The 22,566-nt window shown below is 48.1% G+C and overlaps 1 protein-coding gene across 4 annotated transcripts in view; it reads right to left on the bottom strand.

The window, feature by feature from the left end:
• The window catches only part of KANK4 (KN motif and ankyrin repeat domains 4), a 73,163-nt gene extending 50,886 nt beyond the window's left edge, over nt 1-22,277 (bottom strand). For 2 of the 4 annotated variants that reach the window (XM_058717179.1, XM_058717181.1), the window contains exon 1: nt 22,021-22,277. The gene's annotated coding sequence lies outside the window, so the exon portion shown is untranslated. The remainder of the gene's footprint in view (nt 1-22,020) is intronic. The other 2 variants (XM_058717183.1, XM_058717185.1) reach the window with 1 other exon arrangement.
• Nucleotides 22,278-22,566: the final 289 nt, after the last annotated feature.

Raw genomic sequence — 22,566 nt, 5'->3', positions numbered from 1 at the left:
TAAAATAGTACCATCTACTTTATAAGGCTGTTGAGATGGCAACATGCCTATACCTAACAGAGCACTTGGCATGTAGAAAACACTCAAACAGAAGCTGTGGTTGCTGTTATTTCTGAGGGAAGGAAGCAACTAGTAAGTGCTCAATAATTGTTCTTTGTTATTATTTATCGAGAGTTACCTATGGTATTGTAGGCAGTGTGTCAAGTGGTACCCTACTGTCTTTTCCTTCTCCCAAAGACTCTGTGTATCTGTGTACAACGTCAGGTATTATTTGTTCTGGTTTGCAGACTGGGAAGCCAAAGCCCAGATAGCTTAGTAACTTGGTCCAAGTCACAAAGAAAGCGAATGGTAGAGCTAGGGTTGAATGTGGGTCTTCCTGCCTAAGTTTCTAACCGCCCAGACTGAGGCATGGCTCTGTCCACACTTGTCTGCAAGGGCTGAGTCAAGGGAAGGGTGGCAGGCTGTAACTTAGGTCTCGGCAAGGAGGTACAATACAGGTCCGGTTGCAGAGGCAGAGAACAGGCACGGGCAAATGGAGTCCTTGAAGTTGGAATGCCGACCAGCAGAGGGACATCAGGCCTGACAGAAGGAGTGGGGCCGTGTTCCACAAGGATATGGACACATAGCAATCAGGAATAGAATCTAAAAGGGATGAGAAGGGATGCCTCAGTAGCTCATTCTGTTGACCATACGACTCTTGATTTCGGCTCAGGTCATGATCTAGAGTTGTGGGATCAAGCCCTGAGCTGGGCTCTGCACTGAGCATAGAGCCTGCTTAAGATTCTCTCTCTCTTTCTCTCTCTCTCTCTCTCTCCCCCTCTCCCCCTCTGCCTTTGCCCCTCCCCCCTGCTCATGTTCTCTCTCCAAATAAAAATTAATTAATTAATTAATTAATTAGAAGGACAAGGATTGGCTCCCTGGTGCCTCATACAGACTGACCCATAGCAGTGCTCCTTAAAGATACAGTAATTGAATGAATGAACCGATGGAGTAACCGATTCATTAATATTTTCAAAGCAGCAACTGATTTGAAATTGGTGGGCAGGATGTGTTGGGAGTGGGAGAGAAATGTTCACTTCTGGACTTTCCTTCTTTAAAAAGAGAGCAGTTTAAAATAGAAGAACAACAGGAATATTTCCCTTGGAGCCCAGCCAGACCACACAATGCCTCCTTTTCTTCCCAGACCAGAAGGCATTTGGGGCCCAGCCCCTCAGCGGGTGTGTGCAGCACGGAGCCTGCCCAGCATACTTACCCACTTGTGCTCTGGAGCACAGAACCCCCCTGCCTGCCAAGCCCAACACAAATGCCTCCTTCACCACAGCCCTCTGTCACGTGTGGTTTCCACCGCTGTTTCTAAAATCCCCCCTCCAGGGCCAAAGTGAGGCCCTTTTGGCTGAGTCTCCCCACTACTGTGTGGAGACAAGAGACAGTGATGCTTTCTCAATCATCCTGTCACCTTCTCGGGGCCCCAAGGCATGAAATGAAAAAGCCCAGCAGCTTGAGGGAAGCAAGGGGAGCCTTTCCTGTTCAAAGATCAGCCTCTACAGATGGTGTTCAGTCAGCCAATAATGAGAAATCATTGTTCAGGCACAGGGCTAGGTTCTGGGGATTCACAAGTGAATAAGACAGGGAATAAAGATCCCTTAAGGAACTCACATTCCAAAATGGGAGGTAGAGTGAAGCACCTGGGTGGCTCAGTCGGCTAAGCGTCTGACTTTGGCTCAGGTCATGGTCTCGTAGTTTGTGAGTTCGAGCCCCGTGTGGGGCTCCGTGCTGACAGCTCAGAGCCTGGAGCCTGCTTCGGATTCTGTGCCTCCCTCTCTCTCTGCCCCTCTCCCGCTCATGCTTTGTCTCTCTCTGTCTCTCAAAAATAAATAAACATTAAAGAAATTAAAAAAAAAAAAATAAAGGCAGAGACCTAAACAAGGCCATACAGTGTCACAGAGGCGGGCGAAGGCATTACGAAGGACCGCAAGAGCATTGCAGCCATGGCATTTGAGCTGGGCTTTGAAGGATGAATAAAAGCTCGCCGGGCAGACGGAGGAAGCAGCTTTCTAACTCAGACATGAAAGTATGTTTGATGGGCTTGGGGAATGGCCAGCAAACCAGGCCCAGATTGCATGGCGGGGGCAGAGGATGGGAAGGGCAAGGCTGGAGGTCAGCTCAGTTTATTCCGTAGAGAGTAGGAAACCAGCAAAGGTTCTACAGCAGGGCAAGAACCAGATGAAAGCTGGGTGTTGGATAGAACTCCGACTGCAGTGAGTGAGGCGGAGGAGGTGTAGTGGCTGGGGGTAGTGTCCCCAGAGCCTGGCCGTTAGTGGACAATAAGTATTTACAGAACGAACAAATGATTTTGAGAGGGAAGAATATAGCAGTTCTGACAAGAGGTCTGGCCAGACGTAATGCTTTTCACTAACTGCTCGTTTTATGCATTTTTTTCTTTTAAGAGAGCAAAAGCTTTTCTTCTCCTTTATTGAACCATCACAAATGTATATAATCTGAGATTGGAGGCATAATTACATAATGTCTTACATTGTTGGCAGTTTCCTGAATGTTTGCTTTGTCTCCCATAATAACTCTGTCATCTCCTTGACGGGCAGGGCAATGCCTCTTATGGTCTGTGTGCATTGCCCAGCAATACCTCTCATGTGCTGAGCACACAGTAGGCCCCGGTAGGCAGAACCGTGAAGCTGCTTCACGGAGCCTAAGAGTCAGACAGGCTTTGTAATTAACTGATTCAACTCTCTCATTGTACAGATGAGGAGACTGAGACCCAGAGGGAGGGAAACACATGCCCTACCTGAAAATACGTTCACAGTCCTACTTCTGGGCCCTTGCGTTTCACAGCAGGGACTTGGGCTCAGTTAAGCCTTTCAGGAGCGAATACCAAGGGTCAAGAACAGACTCTGAAATCCACCAGCGATGAGTTTGGGTAGCGGTAGGGCAAATAGAACACCAACACACAACCGATATAGGCACAAGAGAAATGTGTTCATGTACATGCATAGTATTCAGCTTCAGTGCTTACTCAGTGCTTACAGCATAGCCTGATACTAGAACTGTTAGAGGACAGCATGAAGATTAGAGTGTGGACTTGGAGGAAGGTGGGTCCGAGTTCAAATCCCAGCTCTGCCGCTTAACCCGTTTTGTGTTTGGCAAGTTCCCTAAACCCCCCAGCCATGGTGTCCACACACGTGTAAAACAGGAAAAATACAATTTCCTCCTTACCAGGTTATGCAGATTCACTGGGGTGAAGTATATAAAATGTCTATCACAGTGGCTGCAGTAGGAGTTGAAAGGGATTGAGTGAGAGAGAAAGAAGGAAAGAAAACAGCAGGACTTGGCAACCTGTGGGATCCATTGGTTATTCACCCTTTGTTTGCTGAACACTTACTCCGTTCAAGCACTGGATCAGGAAGGAGAGGGAGGGTCAGCTGCCCCAGCCTTTCAAACCTGGGTAACTAGAGTGGCAGGGACAACCAGTGAGTTAGAAAGATCAGGAGGGAAAAAAGATTTGGGAATAAGGGAACGGGCGTTCATCCTTGGGCATGCCGAGTGCCTGACTAGGGGTCCACCCACAGAGAGGGGTTCACCCGGAGAGTGTGGCCCAGCAGATAGTGGAAAAGGTGGGCCCGGGACAGGGGAGAGACCCAAAGATTAAAGGTGCGGATTCATGTGGGTACTGGGGGTGGGAAGCAAGAGCTAGCAGAGGAGGAGTGTAAGGGAAACTCCTGAAGAAAGTCACATTTGGGAAGCCGACGAGGAAGAAAAACCAGGGTGGCGTGTGGCCCAGAAAGCCAAAGTGGGTAAATCTTGAGGAAACCAGTGAGCTTGGGCTCAGTTTCAGAGGAGTGAGGGAAGATGCCAAGGGTTGACAAGATTGTAGAAGCAGCAGGTGGGGCTATGCTTTGATGCTTCAGTGGAATCCCGGAGAGAAACGGACAGCAGCTCATAGGAGGCGTAAGGTGAGCTCGCAGGAAGGTGAGCATGCCTGCAGGCCAAGGGGGAGAAGCCAAGGTGACGAATGGACAGAGATGCAAGGAAGAGAAGGGGTATAAAAACCGATGCGTATCCAGGCACTGCTAACACAGGCAGCAGAGTTAAATGCCACCTTCCCTGCAACCACAGCAGTGAGGCGATTTTATTAGTCCTATTGTGCAATGAAGAAAGTGGGCCCAGAGAGGCTAAGTAACTCCCCCAAGTTAACCGAAGGAGGAGCTGAGATTCGAAGCCAGAAGTTCTGGCTCCAGAGTCCACAGCCAGTTTGAAAGAGAGTGTTTCTGGAGGCGGGAAGGGAAGGTTGTTAAGGCTGCGCTCTGGCAAGGGAGAGGACAGCAAAGATGGGGAGAAATCATGAGGTGGGGGGCAGGGAGAGTTCAAGCCACAGGACCTCCACCTTCCCAGGAAGGCAGGAAACAGATCGAGTGCTAGGAGGGAGAGCCTACGAATGGATTGGAGGCCAGAGGACAGCAGACGAGGTTTACAGCAGTCAATGGGGAGACTGGATGAGACACAACGGAGATAAACATGAAGGAGGCCAAGCAGCGGCAGAGGTTAAAGGGCATGGATTTAAAATGAATCCATCAGTTGCAAGGCAAGATCAGAGAAAGGGGACAGTAAAGTTTAATCCAGGGTTGGGGTTTACACAAGTAAGAGGTGTTAAGGGGAGACTGTAGGAAGGAAGGGAGGACATGGCATGGGTATAGTCCAGAGCTGGAAGGGGAAGGAGAGACGTGAAAAAAGACAAGTAGGTAGCAGGAAGGGGATGTGTTCAAAGAAGAGGTTTGAATCTCCCCTTGTACTGAGAAGGGCTGACTTTCCCCTCTGGCAAGAGGCACCCCCATGAAGGGCAAGCACAGGTCACAGCCTTCCTATCAGACATACCTTCCTATCCACATACCTGGCTTCGGGAATTTTCCCGCAGCTGAATAAATAAAAGTAAGTCCAGAGAAAAAGTCCTAATCAAAACCTGAATGCATCAGCTTGAGATTTTAATGTTACTCAGCACTGAAAAAAGGATTTTTAAAATCCATTGTGAAGGGGCGCCTGGGTGGCTCAGTTGCTTAAATGTCCGACTTCGCCTCAGGTCATGATCTCATGGTTCATGGGTTTGAGCCCCACATTGGGCTCTGCACCATGAGCGCAGAACCTGCTTCAGATCCTCTGTCCCCCTCTCTGCCCCTCTCCCTCTCTCTCAAAAATAAATAAAAGCATTAAAAATAAATAAATAAAAATCCACTGTGAAAAGTTGTAATTCACACTCCCCTTCTCCCAATTCCATCCAAAGAATGCAAGATGTAAGCAGGGTTTGCTTTTTCTCAGTGGTGTAGTGGGCTCTATCACCCAGTATCCAATAAGCTGTGCCAAGCACATTTGCATTGTATTTAACTCTCATCTTAACCTTTGAAGAAAGGAATTGTTATCCCCATTTTATAGAGGAGTAAACAGAGGCTCATCACAGACTCTCTTTACATATGCATAGAAGTGATGTAATGACCTTCAATATTCAAGATAGAGTATTAGGAGAAAAACAGCAGAATAGTATGTAAAACCTCATTTTTATTAAAAAAAATTCCTATCCAGGGGTGCCTGAGTGGCTCAGTCAGTTAAGCGTCCAACTCTTGATTACGGTTCCAGAGATTGAGCCCCGAGTCAGGCTGCACTGACAGCAGGAGGGAAGCTGCTTGGGATTCTCTCTCTCCCTCTCTCTCTGCCCCTCACCTGCTCTCGCGCCTGTGCATGTGCACTCACTTTCACTCTCTCAAAAAAAACTTTTAAAGAAGTGTCATCAGGGTGCCTGGGTGGCTCAGTTGGTTGAGTGTCCAACCAGCTCAGGTCATGATCTTGCAGTTCACGGGTTCAAGCCCCGTGTCGGGCTCTGTGCTGACAGCTCAGAGCCTGGAGCCTGCTCCAGATTCTGTGTCTCCCTCTGTTTCTGCTCTTCCCCCATTCACGTGTGTGTGTGTGTGTGTGTGTGTGTGTGTGTGTGTGTGTGTGTGTGTCTCAAAAATAAACATTAAAAGAAATTTGTTTTAATAAAAAAGTTTCTATCTAGAGGCACCCGGGTGGCTTAGTCAGTTAAGCCTCCAACTCTGGGTTTCACCTCGGGTCATGATCTCACGTTCAGTGAGTTCGAGCCCTGTGTCAGGCTTTGTGTTCACAGTGTGGAGCCTGCTTGGGATTATCTCTCTGCCCCTCCCTCACACATGCTTTCTCTCTCTCAAAATAAATAAATAAATAGGGGTGCCTGGGAGGCTCAGTCGGTTAAGCATCCAACTCTGGATTTCTGCTCAGGTCTTGATCTCACAGTTTGTGAGTTCAAGCCCCATATCAAGCTCCATGCTGACAATGTGGAGCCTGTTTGGGATTTTCTCTCCTCCTCTTTCTCCCCGTCCCCAACTCAAGCTCAAGCTCTCTCTCAAAATAAATAAATAAACTTAAAAAAAAAGTTTCTATCCAGATTATATGTATATGAATTTATACCTATATCTATAGTTATAACTCATATAGGTGTAGTGCCAAGTCTAAAACAATACACTCCAAACTGTCCCATAAACCCCAACCACCAATTCTTATCAAGTCAGAGTTTTCCCTTTCATGTGTTTCTATATTATTTTAGATGTTTGCCACTCATTGGCATGGTTTTTTAAATAATTTTTAATAAAAAATTTTTCCAATAGGGTTTATTGAAACTTTCAAATTGCAAAAGACCACCCACTCACACACACACACCCACACTCTAAAGATTATTTTTTAAATGGGAAAGGGAAAACTGGTCAGCGACATGCAGAAGAATGAACCTGGACCACTTTCTTACACCATACACAAAAATAAACTCAAGATGGATGAAAGACCTAAATGTAAGACAGGAAGCCACCAAAATCCTCGAGGAGAAAGAAAGCAAAAACTTCTTTGATCTTGGCCGCAGCAACTTCTTACTCAACACATCTCCAGAGGCAAGGGAAACAAAAGCAAAAATGAACTACTGGGACCTCATCAAAATTAAAAGCTTCTGCACAGCGAAGGTAACAATCAGCAAAACTAAAAGGTAACCAAGAGAATGGGAGAAGATATTTGCAAATGACATATCAGATAAAGGGTTAGTATCCAAAATCTATAAAGAGCTTATCAAACTCAACACCCAAAAAACAAATCATCCAGTGATGAAATGGGCAAAAGACATGAATAGACACTTCTCCAGAGAAGATATCCAGATGGCCAACCGACACATGAAAAAATGCTCCACATCACTCATCATCAGGAAAATACAAATCATAACCACAATGAGATACCACCTTACACCTGTCAGAATGGCTAAACAACTCAGGCAACAACAGATGTTGGTGAAGATGCAGAGAAAGAGGATCTCTTTTGCATTGTTGGTGGCAATGCAAGTTGGTGCAGCCACTCTGGAAAACAGTATGAAGGTTCCTCAAAAAACTAAAAATAGAACTACCCTACGACCCAGCAATTGCACTACTAGGCATTTATCCACGGGATACAGGTGTGCTGTTTCGAAGGGACACTTGCACCCCCATGTTTATAGCAGCACTATCAACAATAGCCAAAGTATGGAAAGAGCCCAAATGTCCATCGATGGACGAATGGATAAAGAAGATGTGATATACACACACACACACACACACACACACACACACACACACACACACACAATGGAGTATTACTCAGCAATCAAAAAGAATGAAATCCTGCCATTTGTAACTACATGGATGGAACTGGAGGGTGTTATGCTAAGTGAAATGAGAGAAAGACAAAAATCATATGACTTCACTCATATAAGGACTTTAAGAGACAAAACAGAGGAACATAAGGGAAGGGAGACAAAAAGAATATAAAAACAGGGAGGGGGACAAAACAGAAGAGACTCATAAATATGGAGAACAAACGGAGGGTTATGGGAGGGGTTGTGGGGAGGGGGATGGGATAAATGGGTAAGGGGCACTAGGGAGTCTACTCCTGAAATCATTGTTGCACTATATGCTAACAAATTTGGATGAAAATTTTAAAAAATAAAAAATAAGGGGCACCTGGGTGGCTCAGTCGGTTAAGCGTCCAACTTCAGCTCAGGTCATGATCTCACGGTCTGTGAGTTCGAGCCCTGTGTTGGGCTCTGTGCTGACAGCTCAAAGCCTGGAGCCTGCTTCAGATTCCGTGTCTCCCTCTCTCTCTGCCCCTCCCCTGGTCATGCTCTGTCTCTCTCTGTCTCAAAAATAAATAAGAAAATAATAAAATAAAATAAATTTAATTTAATTTAAATAAATGGGAAAATTTTCTTTTCCATTAGTTTATCAATTAAAAAACACACAAATTTCACCTTGTCCTTCAAGAGTCCAATTTTTTTTTAAGCTTAAAACGTTAATAAAGTAAGGTAGTAATGTCTTACAATGCAATAAATACTTGCCAAAGACAGGTGTTTGGTCCTTCCAGCAAAGACACCAGTCTTCATGGCTGAGTGAAGTGGTCAAAATGACTCACCGCAGGGCCCCAACATCTCCATCTTTTCAAGTGTCTGCTCCCATCTTTCACTTCTGAGAGTTTCCTTCCCAAGCCATCATGCATTAGGCTTCCGATTGCCCCCACCTAACCATTACTCCATTATTAAAGTTTTCCCGAGCAGAATTCATTCCCTCATATGATGAAGGAATACAAAGTTAAGGGTTTAGAATTTTCTTTCTCTTCCCATGTAATTAATTAGCACTTCAGCAGGAGCTCTCTGAACATGCTGAATGAATTTGAGACTGAGTTGAATGGCAGAGGTACCAGGCAAGCTAGTTGGCTGGTGGGTTATCAATCTGCCACTGCGGGCAGCCATGATATCTGAATGTCCACCACTGGCCTTCTGGTGGGGGGGGGGGGGGCTGCTATGTGGGGATTAACTCACGGCTGGTGTCGCCAGTCCTGCCTTTTTCCAAAAGAAGCTGGAATGTGGATTTATGTAAAATCTGCTTTTTAAATGTTTATATAAATCTTCTTTCTTTTTGTAAACACTATGAAGGTCAAATAAAACCCACGTGCAGGCCCAGTGCTGCCCATGTACCCACTAGTTGGGCATTGATGTGACCTCGGCCCACCTTTCCAGGCTCGTTCCCAGCTCCTCTGCCCCTCACAACCTCACCCTGTGCCCGAGCACCTCTGTGCCTGGGTTCGCAACGCACCAACCTTTTAGATGCCCTTTCCTGAGTTCTCTACCAGTGTCTTTTCCATCCTTCAAGGATCTGCCTAAATGGTACCAGCTCTTCCTAATCCTAAATATTAATCTCAGTTAACATTGTCCATCGTCTAAGGCTTTCTTCCAAAAGCTACTTCCCTTCCACTGCATTTCCATTGATTTTGGCACTTCTCACATTCTGCCTCTCGTTGCCATTATTTCTGCATGTTTAAGTCTTTCTGGTAGATCATAAATTGGTAAAAAGGAAGGATGTTTTTGTGTGTGTGCTATGACCTTGGTACTATTATCCTCATTTTACAGGACAGAAAACCAAAACTCAGTGACTAAGTGATCACCCTGAGCTTCCCATATATACTGCCCATCTTCTACACCTCTGTCTGTTCCTGCTATCCAGAATCCTCCTCCTCCTTCCTTCTCCGTCTAGTAACTCCTACTCAACCAAGACAGTTTTACCTACCAGCATCTTCCCTTCTCCACACACCAGTCTGGACTGGTCCCCCTGCTCCCCACACTTCTGTGTTCCCATAGCACCCTGTAAGAACATCTGTCAGAGCACTCATCAAACATAATTAGCTATCTGATTCTTTGTTTCTTCTGTTGGGACTATAAGCTCCCTTCCTAGCAGAGTGCCTGGTCCAGGATAAGTGATCAGTAAGTATTTGTTGGATGGCAGGAAGAGAGGGAAGGAATGAGGGAGGGAGAGAGGGAAGAAAAAGGGATGGAGGGAATAAGGGATAGTAATAGCCCACAGGTAATCAACAAATGTTAGGTATAATAAAGTGCATGGTTCCGAGCCCCACTTCTGGGCTGGAATTGATGCTGGCTCCTTTGCAGCCCAAAAGCAGATACATGGGAAGGCTTGAGTTATACCCCCTTCATACTCCGTCCCTACCAGAGTGGGGCCGGCAGGTGGCAGCTTGCTGCTTGGTGTCAAGGTCCCAGGAATCAGCATTCACCTCTGTTCTTTGCTCCTGGCTTCCAGCCTCAGGGAAAGTGATTTTCTGTATCAGTGAGTCTCTGCTTTGGAAGGATAACTTCCGTTATGACAGATGATGTTGGGGATCAGCCTTCCCCAGAGGCTGGCAGGAAAGCACACTGGAGAAGCTCACAGCGGGCCAGTGCAGGGAGAAGGACAGACTACAATCCTCACTGCCCAGGGTAGACAAGGGAGAGAGGAGTATCTTCCTTCAGAGAACCCTGGAAGTGAGGCTTTCTGCTCTGTGGATTGCTAGAAAACTCCTGTGACACTGCCACTCAACACAGCCCCTCCTCGTTCACAGGCCAGGAGGCTAGGCCAGGATGTTCTTGCTCCTACACCCTCTCCCTGACCCAGGCCAAAGAGAACCATCTTGGTTTCAGGAGAAACTGCAGAGACTCTAGCCTGGGTTGACGTTTTCAAAAACCTAACTGCCCTCTCAAAGGAGCAGTTTACAGCATCTACTGACAGCCACCGTGAGATCAGGGGGTTAAGGAAAACTCTGGTCTCCTCACCACCATTCCACCAAAGTCAAGCCGGGAGGGAGGCCAAGGACGCCATTCCTCCAGGGAATTCGGAACCTCCGAGTACAAGCCTAGAAGTCCAAAGATCTGGGGAAAGGTCACAGGATCCATCCTGTTCCAGAGCCAGGATAGCATTCCCAGGTCCCCTGAGACCTAGACTCCACATTCAAGCAGCTGGGGTGGAGGAGCAGGGTCCCCCTTGCTCCCCCTTCTCCTCCCTCTTTGTCTCCCATCTCACTTAGTGACCCACCCAGAACCTCCCCCCAACCCCCAGGTGCTTCCGATCCCTGCCTCTAGGATTACAGAATACCAGGCTCTCACTGAGTAGACCTGGCAGGCCTGGCATCCGCAGGTACTTTAGCTCAGTAAATTCTCAATGAACCAGTAAGATAGGATCTTTTACCCCATTTTAAAGACAAGAAGATAGGGGCGCCTGGGTGGCTTGGTCGGTTGAGTGTCTGACTTCGGCTCAGGTCATGATCTCACAGTCCATGAGTTCAAGCCCCGCGTCGGGCTCTGTGCTGACCGCTCAGAGCCTGGAGCCTGTTTCAGATTCTGTGTCTCCCTCTCTCTCTGCCCCTCCCCTGTTCATGCTCTGTCTCTCTCTGTCTCAAAAATAAATAAACGTTAAAAAAAAAAATTAAAAAAAAAATAATAAAGACAAGAAGATAAAGTTCAAAGCCATTTTATAATTAGGGAAGAAAAAAAAAAAAACCTTAAAAGGAGACCACATTACTTAAACAACAACAACAAAAAAAAACCCAAAAACTGATAAGAACCAGGACTTAAACCAGAGAACTGACCAAATAACCTACTGCCTTAGGGGCGCCTGGGTGGCTCATTCGGCTGAGCATCCGACTTCGGCTCAGTTCATGATCTCATGGTTCATGGGTTCAGGCTCCGTGTCCGGCTCTGTGCTGACAGATCAGAGCCTGGAGCCTGCTTCGGATTCTGCGTCTCCCTTGCTCTCTGCCCCTCCCCCACTCGCGGTCTGTCTTTGTTTCTGTCTCTCTCTCAGAAATAAATAAAAACGTTCAAAAAGTTTTTTTAAAAAAATAAATAATCTACTGCCTTAGAATGAAAGAAGGAAAAAAAAAAAAAGCTAATTTTATTGAGTACTTATCATGTGCCCAGTGCTTTAAGTGCACTATCTCATTTCATTCTTGGGGTAACCCTACAATGCAATTTCTTGTTATCCCCATTTTACAGATAAGAAACTGAGGGACAGGGAGGTGGTATGAGTTAACAAAGGCCCAGGCCATTCCAGTCTTCCAGACTAGGCCACAGTGGTGAGTTAACAGGCTCACCCCTTCAGGGTAACATGCTAGCATTTTAACAATAGCTCTTTAGAGAAGACAAAGTAATCAAAGGAATGACTCCAATGCCAGGAATTTTAGGCCTCAGCCCTGCCAGTGGGCAGAATTCTCAGGGCAGGAGCCTTTTGGCAACACCAGGCATCACCCGAAGGCGGCCACCCACGGGCCTGGCTAACACGGGGCTCCATTCAGCAGCTGGCAAGGCCAAGGACTTGGGGGTAGAATGAGAGAGAAGATTAGGTCAGAGAAGGCCAGCCCCAAGGCAGGCACAAGTGTGGGGCAAGGAAGAAAAAGCAGAAGGTCATTTCAGGTGCTCCATGGATGTCCCCTCACCCAAAAATAGTAGCCTGCTTAACAACGTGGAAGAGACACTCTCAGTGTTAGTGTGAGGGCCAGGCAGGGAGCTACTGCAGGAGGCCTGGGTTCTCGCCCCAGGTCACTCCCTGTGCCACCAGGGCTTGACACCTGCCCTTGCTGCTCCTCATCTGTAAGACGAGAGGGGTGGTGTAGGTAACCAGGGAGGTTTCCCAGAGACAAGCTCTAGGTGATGGAACCTAGAACAAGTGCCAAGATTGGTCCTGAAAAGGGGATCGAAGGATACTGTTCATTTGCTTTTATCAGGGTTCTCCAGGCCAGACCAGATGCGGCCCAAGGGATGGGGAGAGGGAGCTTCTAGCTAGAGGGGACAGCCTCACAAGTACCACTCCTGAATTCTCCCCACAGGCCAGAGCTGACAGCTATAAGTAGTGATGCCTGCTGCCCATAGGCCAGGTTTGAGGGGTTCAAGGAAGCCCTCTCAGAGAAGCCCATGTGGCAAGGAGACAGGGACCATCACCCAGTGTAGAGGTTGGAGTCACCCAAATGGAAACAACTATCCAAAATGGTACTGAAGCACTAGAGGGCTCATGCCAATTTATGAAGAAGGCATCATTACCTCCTTTTCACAGATAGAAACTGAGGCTCGGCATGGTATTAGCCAGGTGTCAGAGCCAGTGTTAGAACCCGGTTCTGCTTGACCTCACAGCTTTTGCTCTCTATTTTTATCCTCACTGATGTAGCATGTGTGTCTGTGAGAGGAGCAAGGGTAAAGAGGGAAAGGGAGGAGGTGTGAGAACAGGCAAAAGGCTGGAGAATACAATGGGAAAGACAAGGAAGGGCAGTAAGCACTTTCTTACTGAAACAAAATGGCAGCCATAGTTTTTCCAAACAGACTCTTCTGTGGTTGTATATAGTGGTTTTTAAGAGCACTGGGTTCTGAAATTAGCCAAATCTGGGCTGAGCTCCTGGCTCCACCGCTTAATCCCTCTGTGACCTAGAGCATGTATTTAACCTCTTAGAGCTTCAGTTTTCTCATTCAATACAATGGGAATAATAATAGTCACACCTTATTGGGTAGTTGGTAAAGACTGGAGAACTATATTTAAGGGGCTTGGCATGGGTCAGGCACATATTAAACATTCAATAAAAGATAGCAAAAAACCAACCAGTATTCTAATACACTCCAGTGGGCTCCCCTCTCTCCATGCTTCCTCCTCAAAATCGACATCTGGCCAGTCCCCCCCACATCCTAACTCCCTCCTTCCTCCTGTCTGCTTCCTTTGCATTCCCTCCCTTGCAGAACCCACTTCAAAGCCTCTTCCCCCAGTGCTCCTTCTCCTTCCTAAGGACTCTAGCTTGCATTTGATCAAGTGATTCATCAATTAGCCTATAAGCTCCTTAACCTCTCAAGAATACAACGGTCCATTCTGTGACTGTGTCAATGGACTTGTTTGTATGGGATGGACCAAGCGATCAACATATGAGCTGGTGGGTTTGTGGGCTGATAGGAATCATCTAACCAGTTGCCCATGTGTGCCTGCAATTTGTAAATTAACCTCTGGATATACATCAAAACCTTCTACCCAAACTGCAAATTATGTGCTCTTGCAAATATGCCAAACTAGTAAATGAAATTTACTACTGCCCAAGAATGCCTGGCACTAATTACACAGAGATAGATGGGTATATGAAAGATTATGGTTAGGGAGTGTGGGAAATTGGGAACTAAAGTTTACTGACTTCCTGTCAGAGAGTCTTTTTGCACCCCTTTAGCAGACTAATGAAGACAATGGACCCTTTCTCGAACATTTTCAAATATTGAAAATAAAATGTATAGCTTGACTACAAAGAAACTCAATTATATTGACATATAATTATTAAAATTAAAAAATGACCCTCTCTCTCTGCCCGTCCCATGCTCATGCTCTGTGTCTCTCTGTTTCTCAATAATAAATAAACATTAAAAAAAAATTTTTTAAAAAGGGGTGCCTGGGTGGCTCAGTCGGTTGAGCGTCCGACTTCGGCTCAGGTCACCATCTCCCGGTTTGTGAGTTCGAGCCCTGCGTTGGGCTCTGTGCTGACAGCTCAGAGCCTGGAGCCTGCTTGGATTCTGTGTCTCCCTCTCTCTGCCCTCCCATGCTCATACTTTGTCTCTCTCTGCCTCTCAATAATAAATAAACGTTAAAAAAATGTTTCTTAAATTAAAAAATGAATGTAATATAGTAACATACGTTCTTTATTAATGCATTAAATAACAAGCTTTAACACTGGGTGTAATAACGGCTGTAATTTCAAAGCTGCAACAGGCATAAATAATAGTTATCTGCAGCAGTTCAAATGTGATATGAAAAGACTGGTGATTTCTAGGGGCGCCTGGGTGGCTCAGTCAGTTAAGTGGCCGACTCCAGCTCAGGTCGTGATCTCACGGTTCATGGGTTTGAGCCCTGAATCAGGCCCTGTACTGACCGCCCAGAGCCTGGAGCCTGCTTCCATTCTGTGTCTCCCTCTCTCTGCCCCTCCCCCACTCACACTCTGTCTCTCTCTCAAAAATAAAACACTAAAAAAAAAATTTTTTTTAAATAGAAAAGATTGGTGATTTCTATCAGTGACAACTTCCCAGGTACTGCAAATACACTATGGTTTGTTGCCTACAACCCACATAATCAAAGAAAATGCCAAATAAAGATGTTATCTTTTTTCTCCCAACCACGTTTAAAAACTGAATTCTACACATGAGCTCCTTGGGGCCGTTAATCCCAAGTTAACAATGTTAGGTCCTTAGATCTCCGTGAGTCTTTGTATGGGGCATATCCTAGACTTCCAGCTCACCCTCACCTCTTTCTCCAGGAATCTCCACCCACCCACAGGCCTTCCTGCCCCAAAAGGTCACATTCTGTACACATGAGCCTCCTCTGATTGGGAGGACTGGGCCATCTGATTGGCCCAGAGAGGATGCCTGCCTCCATAGCAACCCGTGCCCAGGCTGGCCAGGGACCAGCCAAGACATGGCCCAGGAAGAGAGCCTCGGTGTTCTGAGAACTGAGCTCAGACAACAGGATCCTCCCTGGAACTTGTACTGAGTGACAAAGGAGAGGTCCCTCTGATAGTAGGCTGAGGGTGGGGTGGGCAGGTGCTGAGTGGAGCCCATGGCACCAGCTATACTGGTGGAATAGCCTCCAACTCAGAACCTCCTCCACCCAGCCTCGAGGGTGCCTGGCTTCCATTCAGGACTGTTCTTAAATATCAGTGCTGCATTTGACAGCTCCCTTCCTCTTCATTCGAATCAGCTTTAGGGAATCTCTGTTTTCTGTATCAGAAGAGCCAGTATGAACAACAGCATTTTAAAGATGAGAAAGTTCAAGTTCAGTAAACACGAGTCATTTGCTCAGGCTCACAGGGCCAGCATGTGGTGAAGCCATTTCCCTTCTCTGACCCTCCTCCTTTTTTTTTTTTTTTTTTTTTTAAGGAGGAGGAGAAGAGGGGTGATAGCCTTCATTACTTATTTATTTAAAATCCCATAAATGAGGGGCATCTGGGTGGCTCAGTCAGTTAAGTGTCCAACTTCGATCTCAAGGTTCATAAGTTCGAGCCCCACATCGGGCTCTGTGCTGACAGCTCAGAGCCTGGAGCCTGCTTCAGATTCTGTGTCTCCCTCTCTCTCTGTCCCTCCCCCACTTGCACATGCACTCTGTCTCTCAAAATAAATAAATAAACTTAAAAAAAGAAATAAATAAAATCACACAAATGATACACGAAACCAATCTCTTAAAAAACTTAAATATTACTGAACATTAAAAAAAAGGGGGGGGGGAGGGCGCCTGGGTGGCTCAGTCGGTTAAACATCTGACTTTAGCTCAGGTCATGATCTCTCAGTTTGTGGGTTTGAGCCCCGCATCTCGCTGTCTGCTGTCAGCACAGAGTCCCCTTCAGGTCCTTTGTTCCCCTCTCTCTCTCTGCCCCTCCTCTGCTTGTGCTCTGTCTCCGTCAAAAATAAAACATTAAAAAAAAATAAAACTTAAACATTACTGATAAAATGACCCCACCTCCCCACACACTCAGTATGGTGCCTAATAATATAGACCCTGACCATATTAGGTTGTTTTCACCCAAGCTGACATTCCTGTCTTCTAAACCCTTCCCCAAGAGTAGGATGGCTGCATTACCAGGGCCAAAGGGGGTGGAGTGGTGAGGAATGGAGATGAGCACAGCACCTGGAAACACACAGCCCAGCCGCCTGGTACCCTGCTATGAAAACCAAAATCAGTTTCACTGAGAGTTGGCATCTCTGGCTGCTGGGCAAAAACCAGGCTGCGGAGGGGAATCTGCACCAAAGGCTGCTCTTTTATCTTTGCGTGGAGCATATTCTCCCCAGTGCCATATTTCTCTGCCCCCTTGTCACTTAACGTCAGAGCAGCAAATTAGAAATACATACCAAAGGAGACAACAAAGGCTACTTCCACGCAAAGGGGGCAAAACCACAGCCACATGAAAGATAGATATATATCCAGCCAGTAAGTTTTATTTACTTTGAGAGAAAAATAATGGAGGGGGAGGGCAGATGAGAATTCAGATTTTCTCCCACAATGCCTGTGTCCCCAGAAAGCTATGTGAGGGGCAGGGCCCAGGCCCCAGGCCCCAGGCCCCAGGGCTTGGGCAAGCCAGTGAGACATTCCTTTTGAAAATACACTTCTTTCCCTTGGAGAAGGAACATTCAGCCAGCTTCTCAGACACCACCAATCTATAACTGCCTGCATATCACATTAACCATCTACTTGAAATCTTGAGGCAGCATTTATTTTATCCTAGAAACTGCGACAGGCCTATTTTTAGTGGGAGGGCCTCTTCTTTCCTTTAATCCTACTTTGAAATATTATCCATATAGACTGGAAACTGTTCACAGAAAGCCTATTAGAAGCCTCTTAGTCTAAACTCTGGGTCTGGGAGATTAACATTCCTAGGCACAGAGAGGTTAGGGATCTAGCTGTAGATCACACAGTTGGTTGGCAACAGATGTAGGCTCCAATCCCAGCATGCCCTAGCCTTCAAGCCCATACCTCTTTCCACAAACGGATACAGAGCAGCACAAAGTGGTTGGCCATCTGATATGCAGAGACAGATCTGTCAATCTCAGTCTTATCATTGATTAGTTCCATGCCCTGGGCAAGTCATTTAACCTCTCTGAGCCTCATTTTCCTCATCTGTACATCTGGGGTTATGACTACAACTGTCTTGAGGATTACTGAATTACATGTGCCAGAGCTTGACACACAGACAGCCCATTATTATAGTGTAAGTGCTCCTGTTTCCTGTGAAGCAGTGAGTGGATCTGCCATCTGAGATGTGAGAACTATCTGCATGACTGCCCAGAGATAAGCAAGACAAGATTGCTAGCACACCCATTTTACAGTTAAGAAAATTCAGTCCTCAGAGATGACATAACTTGCAGGAGACCAGTTTTAGAAGTGAGCACAGAGTTGCCTGGGTGGTTAAGTGTCCGACTTCCGCTCAATGATGATCTCACGGTTCGTGAGTTCCAGCCCCACATCAGGCTCTCTGCTGTCAATGCAGAGCCTGCTTCAGATCTTCTGTCCCCCTCTCCCTCTGCCCTTCCTCCGTTCTCTCTCTCTCTCCCTCTCTCTCAAAATAAATAAATAAACTTAAAAAAAAAAAAAAAGGTACATTCTCAGCATTAAGAAGTCCTAACTGTCCTCCCTACCACACCTCCTAAGGTTTGGGTTGAGTTAGAATGAGTTTCCCTTCCTTGCCCCCGACAGAGCAGAGCCTTCTATCATTGGCTCACACTCTGTGATCCTTCCTCATAAACTGGAATCAGCACAGTGCCTAATACAAAGCAGGGACTCAGTGCAGTTTTGATGAGTGAGTGAATTACTGAATGAGTAAAAATCCTGATCCACAGATAAGAAGGTACTGATTGGCCCAATAACCTGAAATAGATGTTTTGTTGCAGAAAGCAGGAAGCAGGCCAGCAAGAGCTCCAAGGGCAGGAAGCAAGAACCCCATTCTCTTCATCCATTCCCAAGCCTGTTCTATAGGGAAGAAGCCTTTGACAAGACCAAGAGCTAGGTCCCAGATCTCAATGATCCCATCCAGAGGGTTTCCAAACCTGGCCCACACAACTCAGTCCAGGGCCCGGAAGATAACTGTGAAGCACACGTGACCCTCCTCCAGCTAAAACAGATGTAATAACATTGCAGGCAAGGGGCAGCAAACAGGCCAGGGAGATGGCCCATCTATCTTCCGAATTGTCAACTCTGCCCATAATAAGATTTTTCTCCCTGTCACACCTTAGGCTGCTACTGAACTGAAGCAAAACCAAAATATCCATCTTCCAGCCATAAATAGTGGCCTTCACAAGGTGCCAGGGATGAAAGGAGGCTATTTGGCTAAGAGAAGCAGACAGAGCCGGAGGGAGCCCTGGCTGGGGAGTCAAGAGCTGGGGGTTGGGAGGAGGTGCAGGGGTGGGACACTGAAGGGGGATGGCATGCTGTTACCCAGCTGTAGGTGCTTAGGCAGTCACTGCACCTCCCTGGGCCTCTGCTTCCTATCCAAAGTTCTGGAAATGGGGTCAGTGGGAGACGGGAGGGCTGTGAATCATGTGATATTGTATATAAGATGTTTTAGGTTACAGGCATTTGGAGGCGAGTATAGTATCCATAATTTTCATCAGAATCTCCAAGATATAATATGTAACCCTCCCTCCCCTCCCTAAAAAGAAAGTTAAGAAATACTAGCCTGGACCATTTTTATCCAATAAGCATTTACTGAACACCTTCAATGTGCTAGACTTGAAACACAAATATGACAGAAGAGTCCTCCTTTTCTGATGTTCAGTGCAGTTTATAGTCTCTGTGACGGAAGCATGCCCAGGGAGTTTCAAAAAGACAGACGGGGCAGCATTGACCTGATCAGGAAAGGCCTTCTGTGACGGCATTGGCGGTGCTGGTGGTGGTGGAAACCTTACATTTAATGTTGAAGTTGAGGGGCGCCTGCCTGGGTGGCTCAGTAGGTTAGTGTCAGACTTCGGCTCAGGTCATGATCTCGTGATGCATGAGTTCTAGTGCCACATCTGGCTCTGTGCTGACAGCTCGGAGCCCGGAGCCTGCTTCGGATTCTGTGTCTCCCTCTCTGCCCTTCCCGTGCTCCCACTCTGTCTCTCTGTCTCTCTCTCAAAAATACGTAGAAACATTTTTAAAAAAATTAATGTTGAAGTTGAAAGCTGGCTGTGCACTCACTGGCTGAACATGTAGGAACACTATTTTAGACAAAACACAGCATGTGCAAAGACGATGTGTGTTCCAGGAACTGTTTGAAGTGTAATTGTGAGTAAAACCTAGAGGGTGCTCATGGGGGGGGGGGCGGGGGGTGCAGTGGTGGGGAGATGGGGGAGTGGTAGAACCAGAAATGGGGCAGGGAAGGCAGAAGGGTCCAGATTAGGAAATGCCATGTAAGCCATCCTAAAGAATCTTAGGATTGTAGACAGTGAGTTCACTCTAGCTTTAAAAGTCTCAGGGGCGCCTGGGTGGCGCAGTCGGTTAAGCGTCCGACTTCAGCCAGGTCACGATCTCACGGTCCGTGAGTTCGAGCCCCGCGTCAGGCTCTGGGCTGATGGCTCGGAGCCTGGAGCCTGTTTCCGATTCTGTGTCTCCCTCTCTCTCTGCCCCTCCCCCGTTCATGCTCTGTCTCTCTCTGTCCCAAAAATAAATAAAAAACGTTGAAAAAAAAAAAAAAACTTTAAAAAAAAAAAAAAAAAAGTCTCAGGATGAGCCACCGCTTCCAACATGAATCTTCCTAAATGTTGGGCAGGGGCCTTGGTTAAGTTGTGAGCACAGTGGGCAACAGCGAACAGCTGGAGGAAAGAACTATTGCCCCTTGGCGCTCTGGGTGGACATGGGCTGTCTGACCAAGGTGCTGGTAGTAAGTGCGTGCGTCAGGACGGGCCTGGCACCCGCCTGACAGTTTATCCCTCTGTCCTCCCAGCCTGGGGGATTCCAGCTGCCTGTTATTACGGCTGAGAAAGAAAATTAATGATTGGCCCAGGCAATGGGATGCTAAAGTAAGGGCATATCCATATTATGGGTCCCTGGTCATCACTTGGTAAACAGTCTTTCAGTCCTTCTAATGGTCTCTGCTACTGGCCTCAGGGCCTTCCCACATGCTGTGCTTCCACCCTCTTCAACTAATTAACTCCTGTGAGCCTCTGACTTAGCAACTACTGTACCTATCACAGAATCACAGTATCTAATCCTTTCCTTTCAAAGAAGTCAGCACTGTTTGTAACTCTGTATTTGAGTGATTTGATTCATGTCGGTCTTGGCCACTGGACTGCAAGCTTCATAAGGCCAAACAGTGCCGGTTTTCTTCATTTCTGTGTTCCGCTACTTTGCCTCGTACCTGGCACAGAGCAAGTACTTGTTGACCAAATGGACCCTGAGCCATCCCCCATTCTCAGTGTCCTTTAAACATTCCCCAGAACTCACCTTATGGTCCAGTGAGGAGGAGTTTTGGACATGGGCAGGAGGATTAGGATGAAAAGGCAATATCAGAGTGGAATCTGCTGTGATTCCATGTGTAGCTCTGTGTTCTTCTGTGTCATGTCTTGAAAGGTTGGAAAGGAACCCACATTTGGTTTTATCCAGGCAGCTTCTGTGTTTAATTCAAGATGCTTTCTCCCCAGGCCTCAACCTGGTCACTGGCTGCATCTGACTGGACATGGTCAACAGGACTTTGCCCAGGCATTCGGAGGGTCATCCTGAGGAAGGGGGGAATCTCCTCTTCCTTTTCCTGGAAAATGCCTCTTTCTAGCCCTCCCAGCCTGCACCCTATCTCTTGAGAACTGAAACCACTGGTTCTTGCAGCCCTAGCAGATGCTCAGAGCAAGCACTTATTTAGACCAGGCTTAGCGGCCCTGGGCTCTCCTTTCCACCTCCCGTGCTAAGTTACTGGCGACTCTACAGGGACAAAGTACTTGGGGCCAAAGGTTTGACCTCAAGGGAGCGATGAGGAGGGAATCTCACCAGGTGGCCCACAGCTGAACGAAAGCGCCCTAAGCTGCCTGTGCACCCGCCCCTCCTCCCCCGGGGCGGCCCCATTGCCTCCACCCAAGGTCGTGGCCCAGCGCGAGCTCCGGAAAGTTCAGCCAGGAGCCGAGGGATACCAGGGTAGACACTGGGGGGCCGGCTTTTGCGAAAGATAGAAGATTAAGAGCTCGATTCCAGGTCGCCCTGGGAGCTGGCGGCAGGGCGCCCAGTCCCGCAATCTGCATCCCGGACCGCAGCGCCCCGCTCGGAAGCTCTGGGCGGGGGCTGCACCACCCGAGCCGCAAGGACAACGCGGCCTCCCCCTCCCCACCGGTCTCCTCCCTCGCCAGCGCTGGGACTCGGGGAGCCGGTCAGGGCGGGAAGGGGAGCGACGCCCGCCCTTGGGTAGCCCGCGCAGCCCCGGCAGCCCCCTCCCCGCTCTGTCGCGGACCCCAGGCAGGGGCGCCAGGTCGGCCCAGGCTGCCGCAGCCTGTGTCTTAAGGGGAGCCGGGGACGCGGCGCGGGGAGGGGACGAGGCGGGCGGAGGAGCCAGAGAAGAGTGGCCGAGCGCCGGGGCCAACACCCGGGTCGCGCGGGTCAGGGTGCTGGCACGCCCCACTCAACGCGCGGCGCGCGCTGGGGTCGCAGAGAGCCTTACCTTGGCGCGCCGCAGAAGTCCGGAGGGAGGCGGCCGGCTGTGCCTGGGGCCGGCGCACACCCCGGCTTCGGGGCGCACGCAGCCTCCGGGTGCACAGTCCCGGTCCGGGGCGCGCACCCCCGGGCTGGCGCACTCTGGTCGCCCAGGGCGCGCACACCCTCGGGCGCCCTCTCGCCGGCGGGCTGGGCCTGGGCCCGGGGCGCACACCCAGTGGGGCACACCCACCGCGGCCGATGCGGGACTGGCCAGGCGCGGCCGGCGTCGCCGGCTGCCAACACCACCCGAGTCCCCGCCTTCGCTAGGGGAAGAAAAAAGACTCCTGACGCGGCGCGGGCTTTGGTGTGTGGGAAGGGGCAGCATTGCGAAACCGAGGGGAGGGTCTTAGCCTTGGACAGAGTTTGGAGGAAAAACTTTTTGCAAAGAGACCCGAAACCTCCTAAGTGTGTATAGTGCTTTGCAGATTTCCAAAGTGCTTTCACGTACATTTATGTCAGTTAATCTTTGCCACCACAGTAACCAACTGTTGGGGCATTTTTGTCCTTACAG

This window comes from Neofelis nebulosa, chromosome 2, assembly GCF_028018385.1.
Source record: "Neofelis nebulosa isolate mNeoNeb1 chromosome 2, mNeoNeb1.pri, whole genome shotgun sequence".
In the NCBI taxonomy this organism is placed as follows: domain Eukaryota; kingdom Metazoa; phylum Chordata; class Mammalia; order Carnivora; family Felidae; genus Neofelis; species Neofelis nebulosa.
This window is presented reverse-complemented; position numbering and strand designations above follow the sequence as displayed.